The sequence below is a fragment of the Pongo pygmaeus genome, chromosome 2 (genome assembly GCF_028885625.2).
Source record: "Pongo pygmaeus isolate AG05252 chromosome 2, NHGRI_mPonPyg2-v2.0_pri, whole genome shotgun sequence".
NCBI lineage: Eukaryota > Metazoa > Chordata > Mammalia > Primates > Hominidae > Pongo > Pongo pygmaeus.
The window spans coordinates 206,802,840-206,812,223 of NC_085930.1; positions in this window are offsets into that span (position 1 = coordinate 206,802,840).

Here is a 9,384-nt window from a genome sequence, read left to right on the forward strand (position 1 = left end):
TCGAGCAGTGTACACTGTACCCAATGTGTGGTCTTTTATCCCTCGCCCCCTTCCCACCCTTTCCCCTGAACACCCAAAGTGCATTGTATCTTTTTTTTTTTTTTTGAGATGTAGTCTCTCTGTGTCGCCCAGGCTGGAGTGCGATGGCACAATCTCGGCTCACTGCAACCTGTGCCTCCCGGGTTCAAGTGATTCTCCTGCCTTAGCCTCCTGAGTAGCTGGGACTACAGGCACATGCCACCAAGCCCAGCTAATTTTTGTATTTCTAGTAGAGACGGGGTTTCACTATGTTGGGCAGGATGGTCTCGATCTCTTGACCTCGTGATTTGCCCGCCTCGGCCTCCCAAAGTGCTGGGATTACAGGCTTGAGCCACCGCGCCCGGTCCACTCCGTGGCTTACTTTTCATCATCTTGGTGGTGTGTTTTCATGAACTAATGTTCTTAATTTTAAAGTAGTCCAATTTATCATGTTTTCATTTTGATGTCTTATATATGAAATTTTTCCTACCCCAAGGTCATGAAAATATTTTTTTCCTTTTAGAAGCTTCACCACTTTACCTATTACATTTATATCTGTAATATGCCTAAAATTTAGTTTTTTGGATTAATGTGAAGTAGGTCAAGATTCTTTTCTTCTCCATATGGATATACAACTGACTCAATCCCGTTTATTATAAAGAGTTTCCTCACTGCTTTGCAGTGGACTTTTGTCATTAATCAAGTTTGCATACATGTAAGCATCTATTTCTATCCTCTATTCTGTTCCATTGGTCTGCTTATTTATTCTTGTGCCCAAATCACACTCAATCTTAATTATTTTGGCTTCATTAAAAAGTCTTAATAACATACAGTGTGAGTCCTCCAGCTATGTTCTTCAAGATTATCTGGGGTATTCTGGGCCATTTGCATTTTCATATAAAATTTTCAATAAGCTTGATAATTTTTAGAACACTACAAGCTGGGATATTGGGTAGAATTACATTGACATCTTCATAATATTTAGCCTTCTAATTCATGAATATGATATGTATATTTATTCAGATTCTCTTTAATTTTCCTCGGTCATGTTTTGTAGTTTCCTCTGTAGAGTTTTTGCATGTTTTCCATTAGATTTATTACTAGGTATTTGATGTTTCTTGATGGTGTTGTAAGTAGTATTTAATTTTTTTCTTATTGCTGTTATAAATACGACCAATTTTTCTATATTTACCTTTTTATTCAGCAACCTTACTAAATCCATTTTTCACTTAGTAGTTCATCTGTAGATGCTTTTTCTTTCTTTCTTTCTCTCTCTCTCTCTCTCTTTCTTTCTTTCCTTCTTTCTTTCTTTCTCTTTCTTTCATGGAGTCTAGCTCTGTCACCCAGGCCGGACTGCAGTGGCATGATCTCAGCTCACTGCAACCTCCACCTCCTGGATTCAAGTGGCTCTCCTGCCTCAGCCTCCTGAGTAGCTGGTACTACAGGCGCATGCCACCACACCTGACTAATTTTTGTATTTTTAGTAGAGACGGGGTTTCACCATGTTGGCCAGGCTTGTCTCAAACTCCTGACCTCAGGTGATCTGCCCACCTTTTCCTCCCAAAGTGCTGGAATTACAGGCGTGAGTCACCGCATCCGCCCTTGTTCTGCAAACACAATCATGTTGTCTGTGAATGACAGTTTTAGTTCTTCCTTTCCAATTCTTATGTCTTTCATTTCTTTTTCTTGTTTTGTTGTAATGTCTACACCTTCAACAGAATGTTGAATAGAATTAATCATGGGAATTTCATTCTATTCTCAAACTCCTGACCTCAGGTGATGTGCCTGCCTCAGCCTCCCAAAGTGCTGGGATTACAGGCTTCATTCTATTCTCTTGTTACCAACATCATGAAGAAAGTTTCAGTGTTTTACCATGTTTCTAAATTATTCATGTCTCAAAGAAGAAAATATAATGAAAATTTTAAATGTTTCATTGAAAAACAATGAAAATGTGACATAAGACAATAAGGAGGTAGCTAAAACTGTACTTTGAAGAAATTTTAGTCTCAAATGCAAAATAAAAGCTGGACATATCAGTGAGATAAGTGTTCATCTCAAGGTATTAGAAAAAGAGCAAATTAAACCTAAAGATATTAGAATGAAAGAAATAATAAAGATTAGAGCAGGAATTAATGAAATATAAAGAAATAAATAATAGAATTATCAAAGGCAAATATTAGTTCTTCGACCCTTGCGCACTATTGATGGGAATGTAAATTAGTACGGCCATTATGAAAAACAGTGTGGAGGTTTCTGAAAAAATTAAAAATAGGACTACCATATGATCCAGCAATGATATATACTAGGTGCATATCTGGAGGAAATGAACTCAGTGTGTTGAAGGGACACCTACACTCCCACATTAATTGCAGCATTATTCATAATAGCCAAGATACGGAATCACCTTAAGGAGCCATCAACAAACGAAGTTTTAAAATGTGGTATGCTAGGCATGGTGGCTCATGCCTACAATCCCAGCATTTTGGAAGGCTGAGGCAGGAGGATCACTTTTTCCCAGGAGTTTGAAACCAGGCTAGGCAACATGGTGAGACCTCATCTCTACAAAATAAAAAAAAAATTAATTTGAAAAACAATATGCTGAAAAAATGTGCTACATGCTCATCATGGATGACATTAAAAAATAAGTACATAAGCAATATAGTATATATACACAATGGAATACTATTCAGCCTTTAAAAAGAAGGAAATTCTGTCATTTGTAACAAGATGGAAGATCCTGGAGGACATTATGTTACGAGAAATAAGTCAGGCATAGGAAGACAAGTACTGCATGATCTCACTTATATGAGGAATTGAAAAAAGTGAAACTTCTAGAAGCAGGTCCAGAGAGTAGAATGTTGGTTGCCAGGGCTGGTTAGGAGGCTGGGGAGATGGGAGATGTTGGCCAAAGAGTACAAACTTTCAATATAACATGAATAAGTTCTGGAGATCTAATACACAGCACAGTGATTATAGTTAATAATACTGTATTGTATACTTGAAATTTGCTAAGAGAATAGTTCTTAAGTGTGCTCATTATTGGGGGAACCAGCCCCCAATATTTCAACATAGGTTCTTTTCTATTTTCCCTAGATGTCAGCTGGTCTGAGAAAAAAAGAGAAAGTACAAGAGAGAGAAATTTTACAGCTGGGCCTCCGGGGGTGACATCACATGTCGGCAGGTTCCGTGATGCCCACCTGAGCTGCAAAACCAGCAAGTTTTTATTAGGAATTTCAAAAGGGGAGGGGGGATGAACAGGGAGTGGGTCCCGGAGATCACACGCTTCATTCAAATGGCAATAAAAGCTCACAAAGGCAGAAGGGCAGAGCAAGGTCACAAGGCCAGGGCAAAATTAGAATTACTGATGAGGTTTCATGTCCCACTGTGCACGCATTGTCATTGATAAATATCTTAACAGAAAACAAGGTTCAAGAGCAGAGAACTGGTCTGACTACAATTCGCCAGGCTGGAATTTCCTAATCCTAGCAAGCCTGGGGGCGCTGCAGGAGACCGGGGCGTTATCTCATTCCTCATCTTCAACGGCATAAGGCAGACAGCCCCAGAGTGGCCGTCCATGCCCCCCCACCGGGAATGCATTCCCTTCCCAGGGTGATTCCTTGCTGGGAAAAGAATGCAGCGATATTTCTCCTACTCGTTTTCTGCAATAGGAAAGATACAGCTCTGTCCTGCCCAGCCCCGTGGGCAGTCAGACCTTATGCTTATCTCCCTCGTTCCCTGAACATCGCTGTTATCCTGTTCCTTTTCAGGGTGCCCAGATTTCATATTGTTCAAACACACGTTTTACAAACAATTTGTGCAGTTAACGCAATCATCACAGGGTCCTGAGGTGACATACATCCTCCTCAGTTTACGAAGATGACGGAATTAAGAGATTAAAGTAAAAATAGGCATAGGAAATTATAAGAGTATCGATTGGGGAAGTGATACATGTCCATGAAATCTTCACAATTTATCTTCAGAGACTGCAGTAAAGACAGGCGTAAGAAATTATGAAAGTATTAATTTGGGGAACTAATAAATGTCCATGAAATCTTCACAATTTATGTTCTTCTGCCATGGCTTCAGCCAGTCCCTCCGTTTGGGGTCCCTGAGTTCCCACAATTCATCGCAAAAAAAAAAAAGGTAAGAAGCTGGGCATGGTGGCATGTGCCTGTGGTATCAACTACTTGGGAGGCTGAGGCAGGAGGATCACTTGAGCTTGGCATGGGCAACATACCAAGACCACATATCTAAAGAAATAAAATGTCTTTTCTGGTTCCACTTGAGGGTTGAATTTTTTAAAAAGTGACTTTTTTTGTGAGATAATGTATATGTTAGCAAGCTTGATTTGGCCACTCCACATGTAAACATATTTCATGTTTACATATATATATGTGTATATATATATATGTAAACACATATATGTTATGTACCATAAATATATATATTTTTTGTCATTAAAAAATAAATTTAGGTGGGGCATGGTGGGTTGAGCCTGTAATCCCAGCACTTTGGGAGGCTGAGGTTGGAGGATCACTTGAGGCCAAGAGTTTGAGACTAGTCTGGGCAATGTAGGGAGATCCTGTCTCTACAAAAAATTAAAAATTAGCCAGGTGAGGCAGTGTGCACCTGTAGTCCCAGCTACCCGAGAGGCTGAAGTAGGAGGATCACTTGAGCCCAGGAGTTTGAGGCTGCAGTGAGCTATGATTGTGCCACTGCACTTCAGCCTTGGCAATTGGGTGAGATCATCTCTCTAAATAAATAAATAATTTTTAAATGGTTCTTTGAAAAGGTTACTGATACTGAAAAACTCCTGACAAGATTAATAAATAAGAGAAGTCACAGATAACCAATAACAGGATTGAAGAAGGGGACATCATTATACATGTAAACAGATGACAAAAAGCTAAGAGGATATTATAGGCTGGGCGTGGTGGCTCACGCCTGTAATCCCAGCACTTTGGGAGGCCGAGGCGGGCGGATCACGAGGTCAGGGGATCGATACCATCATGGCTAACACAGTGAAACCCCGTCTCTACTAAAAATACAAAGAATTAGCCGGGCGTGGTGGCACGCGCCTGTAATCCCAGCTACTCAGGAGGCTAAGGCAGGAGAATCGCTTGAACCCAGGAGGCGGAGGTTGCAGTGAGCCAAGATCATGCCACTGCATTCCAGCCTGGGCGACAGAGTGAGACTGTCTCAAAAAAAAAAAAAAAAAGCTAAGCAGATATTACAAACAAATTCATGGCAATAGATTAAAAAATCTATCTAAACGTTCAGGTTGCTGCATGCATCAATAGTTTGATTCTTTTAATTCTGAGTAGTATTCCATAGTATGGGTGTACTATAATTTGTTTAACCATTTACCTGTGGAAGGAATCTGGGCTTATTCCAGTTTTGAGCTATCACAAATAAAGCTGCTATAAATATTTGTGTCCAATATTTTTCTGGAATAAATGCCCAGGAGTGCAACTGCTGGATAATATGGGTAATACGGTAGTAGCATGGTTAGTTTTGTAAGAAACTGCCAAACTGTTTTCCAGAGTAGCTGTACCACTGTGCGTTCCCACCACCAATGTAGGAGTGACTCAGTTTCTCCACATACTCACCAGCATTTAGTATTGTCACTATTTTTTATATTAACCATTCTGATAAGTGTACAGATTCATTTTTAAAAATATTTCATACAGATTTTGTTAGTATTCTGGAAGGATAAGTTGATTTGCAACATGCTAAATGATACTGTAACCTGTTAAACTCATTCTGTAATTGGTATTGAATCAGTTTTTTGACAGATAGGATCCAGACATCTAGACAGTTTTAATTTTTTTTTAATTATTATTATTTTTTTTTGAGACAGGGTCTTGCTCTGTCACCCAGGCTGGAGCACAGTGGCATGATCTTGGCTCGCTGCAACCTCTGCTTCCTGGTTCAAGTGTTTCTCCTCCCTCAGCCTCCTGAGTAGCTGGGATTACAGGTGCCAGCCACCATGCCTGGCTAATTTTTTTACTTTTAGTACAGACAACGGGGTTTCACCATGCTGGCCAGGCTTGTCTTGAACTCCTGACCTCAAGTGATCCACCAGCCTCAGCCTCCCAAAGTGTTGGGATTACAGGCAGTAAGCCACTGCGCCAGGCCTAGATAGTTTTTAAATCAACAAAGGTGAATCTGATTTGCAACCAGGGTTATGAACCACTGGTCTCAGAAGACACAAGCTTTGAGGGAAGTGACCACAGTCAATGATGGGAAGAGACAATGGGAATACACAGTGGGATAGCAGAGATGAATGATGTTGCATAAACATAAACAAGGATGCCATTACCCTGGGAAATAACATTTTTTGGAAAATAATTTTTAAACTTTTGAAATTATTTTTTTCTTTTTTTGAGACAGAGTCTCGCTTTGTAGCCCAGGCTGGTGTGCAGTGGTGTGATCTTGGCTTGCTGCAACCTCTGCCTCCTGGGTGCAAGCGATTGTCCTGCCTCAGCCTCCTGAGTAGCTGGGATTACAGGCGCGAGCCACCACGCCCAGCTAATTTTTGTATTTTTAGAAGAGACAGGGTTTCACCATGTTGGCCAGGCTGGTTTTGAACTCCTGGTCACAAGTGACGAGGCCCGCCTCGTCCTCCCAAAGTGCTGGGATTACAGGCATGAGCCACTGTGCTCAGCCCTGGAAATTTAAAATAGATTGATTGTAAAGAAATCTACTTGGGCAAAAAAATTTTAAATTTAAATACCGAAATAATAACGGTTCCTTAGAGCCATAAAGCATTTATTAACAAGAAATACAGTTGATAAAAGATATGTATGATTGCCCAACTTACATAGAAAAGAAAAAAATTGAAAAAGTTCAGGTGGTGAGTAGTCAAGTTAATTGATTATTAAGGATATCAAAATCTCTGGGCGGGGCGCGGTGGTTTATGCCTGTAATCCCAGCACTTTGGGAGGCCGAGGTGAGTGGATCACTTGAGGTCAGGAGTTCGAGACCAGCCTGGTCAACATGGTGAAACCCCCGTCTCTACTAAAAATACAACAATCAGCTGGGTGTGGTGGCAGGTGCCTGTAATCCCAGCTACTGGGGAGGCTGAGGCGGGAGAATTTCTTGAACCCGGGAGGCAGAGGTTGCGGTGAACCCAGATCGCACCACTGCACTCCAGCCTGGGCGACAGAGCGAGAGTCCTTCTCAAAAAAACAAAATCAATCAATCAATCAATCAATCAATCAATCAATCAATCGGCTTACCTAGGAAAATTGTGGATTGTGTCGCTAGGGGGCGCTGAACCTCTACAGAGCAATGCAGGAAGGGCAAATTTAAAATTCTTAGAACCCTACATGTAACACTTCTCTATAAAAGACAAGGAACACCAATTAGAAAATTAGAGTATGTTATTTAAAAAAGAGCAAGTCTAAGAGTAAGACATTTAAGAGAAGGAGAAAGAGAAGTTCTGCCCAGTGCCTCCTCTGCCTTACTCTGGTAAGAGGAAGGCAAACAGCCTTTTCCAAACAGCCCCGGCCTCTCCAGTGGGTTCTGTCATATGCCAGCAAGAATTCTGACTAATACCAGAAGCGACGTGCTATTTGGAGAACTGGTGGTCATGTCACCCAAATGGCTAGTCAGAGCCAGTCAGGGCGGATAAGGTCTGAGTAGTCAAACTTGCTCACCGTCTTGTGCTTCCCACCTGGATTTATGAAATCGGGATCCACCCAGTCACTGAGGCCAGAAACCTGGGCTCCATTTTCCACTCCAGTATCTCTTAATGATAATTTCACTAGCTTTGCTACCTGGCTATCTTAGAATTTAGACTGAAAAATCCTTGTGCTCCATCAGAATAACTGCTTCCGCAGCAAACTGAGTTCTAACCTTTCTATCTTCTCCACATTTCCCAGTATCGCCATTGACCGAGTCCTGGTCTCGAAATGCTACAGGTCCCTCAAGAGAATTTTTAGGACACTATCTACAAGTCTATGAACTCAAGTTTGAGTATTGTGTCTCCTCCTCCCTCCTCCTCCTCCTCCTCCTTCGTCCTCCTCCTCCTTCTCCGACAGGGTCTCCTTGTCTTGTCCAGTTTGGAATACAGTGGCACAGTCATAGCTCACTGCAGTCTTGAACTCCTGGGCTCAAGCAATCCTCCAGTCTCAGCCTCTCAGAGTGCTGGGATTACAGGTGTGAGACACCGTACTGGGCTGAGTATTGTATATTTCTTTCTTTTTTTTTTTTTGAGACATGGTCTCATTGTGTCACCCAGGCTGGAGCACAGTGGTGTGATCTTGGCTCACTGCAACCTCAACCGCCTAGACTCCAGTGATCCTCCCACCTCAGCCTCTTGAGTAGCTGAAATTACAGGCCTGGCTAATTTTTGTATTTTTGTAGAGATAGGGTTTTGCCATGTTGTCTAGGTTGGTCTCAAACTCCTGGACTCAAGCGATCTGCCTGCCTTGGTCTCCTAAAGTGCTGGGATTACAGGAGTGAGCCACCGTGTCAAGGCTATGAGCACTGTACACTTCTAAAAGAAAAAATTATTACGCTTTCAGGATTGATTACAATTATTATACTAAAATTGTTTTTAGCATAATGCTGCTTAAATGTGTCTAAACCCAATATCAGGTGTAAATTTCTTTTTTTTTTTTGAGATGGAGTCTTGCCCTGTCGCCCAGGCTGGAGTGCAGTGGTACAATCTTGCCTCACTGCAACCTCCACCTCTGGGGTTCAAACAATTCTCCTGCCTCAGCCTCCTGAGTAGCTGGGATTACAGGCACTCGCCACCACGCCCAGCTAATTTTTGTATTTTTAGTAGAGACGGGGTTTCACCATGTTGGCCAGGCTGGTCTCAAACTCCTGACCCCATGATCCGCCCACCTCAGCCTCTCAAAGTGCTGGCATTACAGGCGTGAGCCACCGTGCCCGGCCAAGTGTAAATTTCTTATGCTTATAGCTCTTATGCAACTATAAGAGCAAAACAAACCTACGTATTAAATACAAAACAAATTACAAGTAATAAAATTAAATTGACAGCATTAACATACTATGATGGCTGATGCTGATTTGTTGAAACTAAGTCATCTCTCACATCATAGATTTCACAAAGCTGCTTTACAGCAGGTTCTTTTGCATTTGGCAAGTTGATACTACCTTTGGGCAGAGAAATGACTCAATCATAAAATTTTTCTCTAATTGAATTACACCCATCACTTGGTTTATGCATTCTCAGTTTATAAATTTTAGATGAAAAAAATCTGAATATATATACCTGTCATTTATTTTAAACATTTTAGATATTGTGTGTTTTCAAACCCAAGACGCTCTATGATATGACGTGGAAGATACATTCTTCCGTTACTTCAACTACCACCGTGATGAATAGAGAAC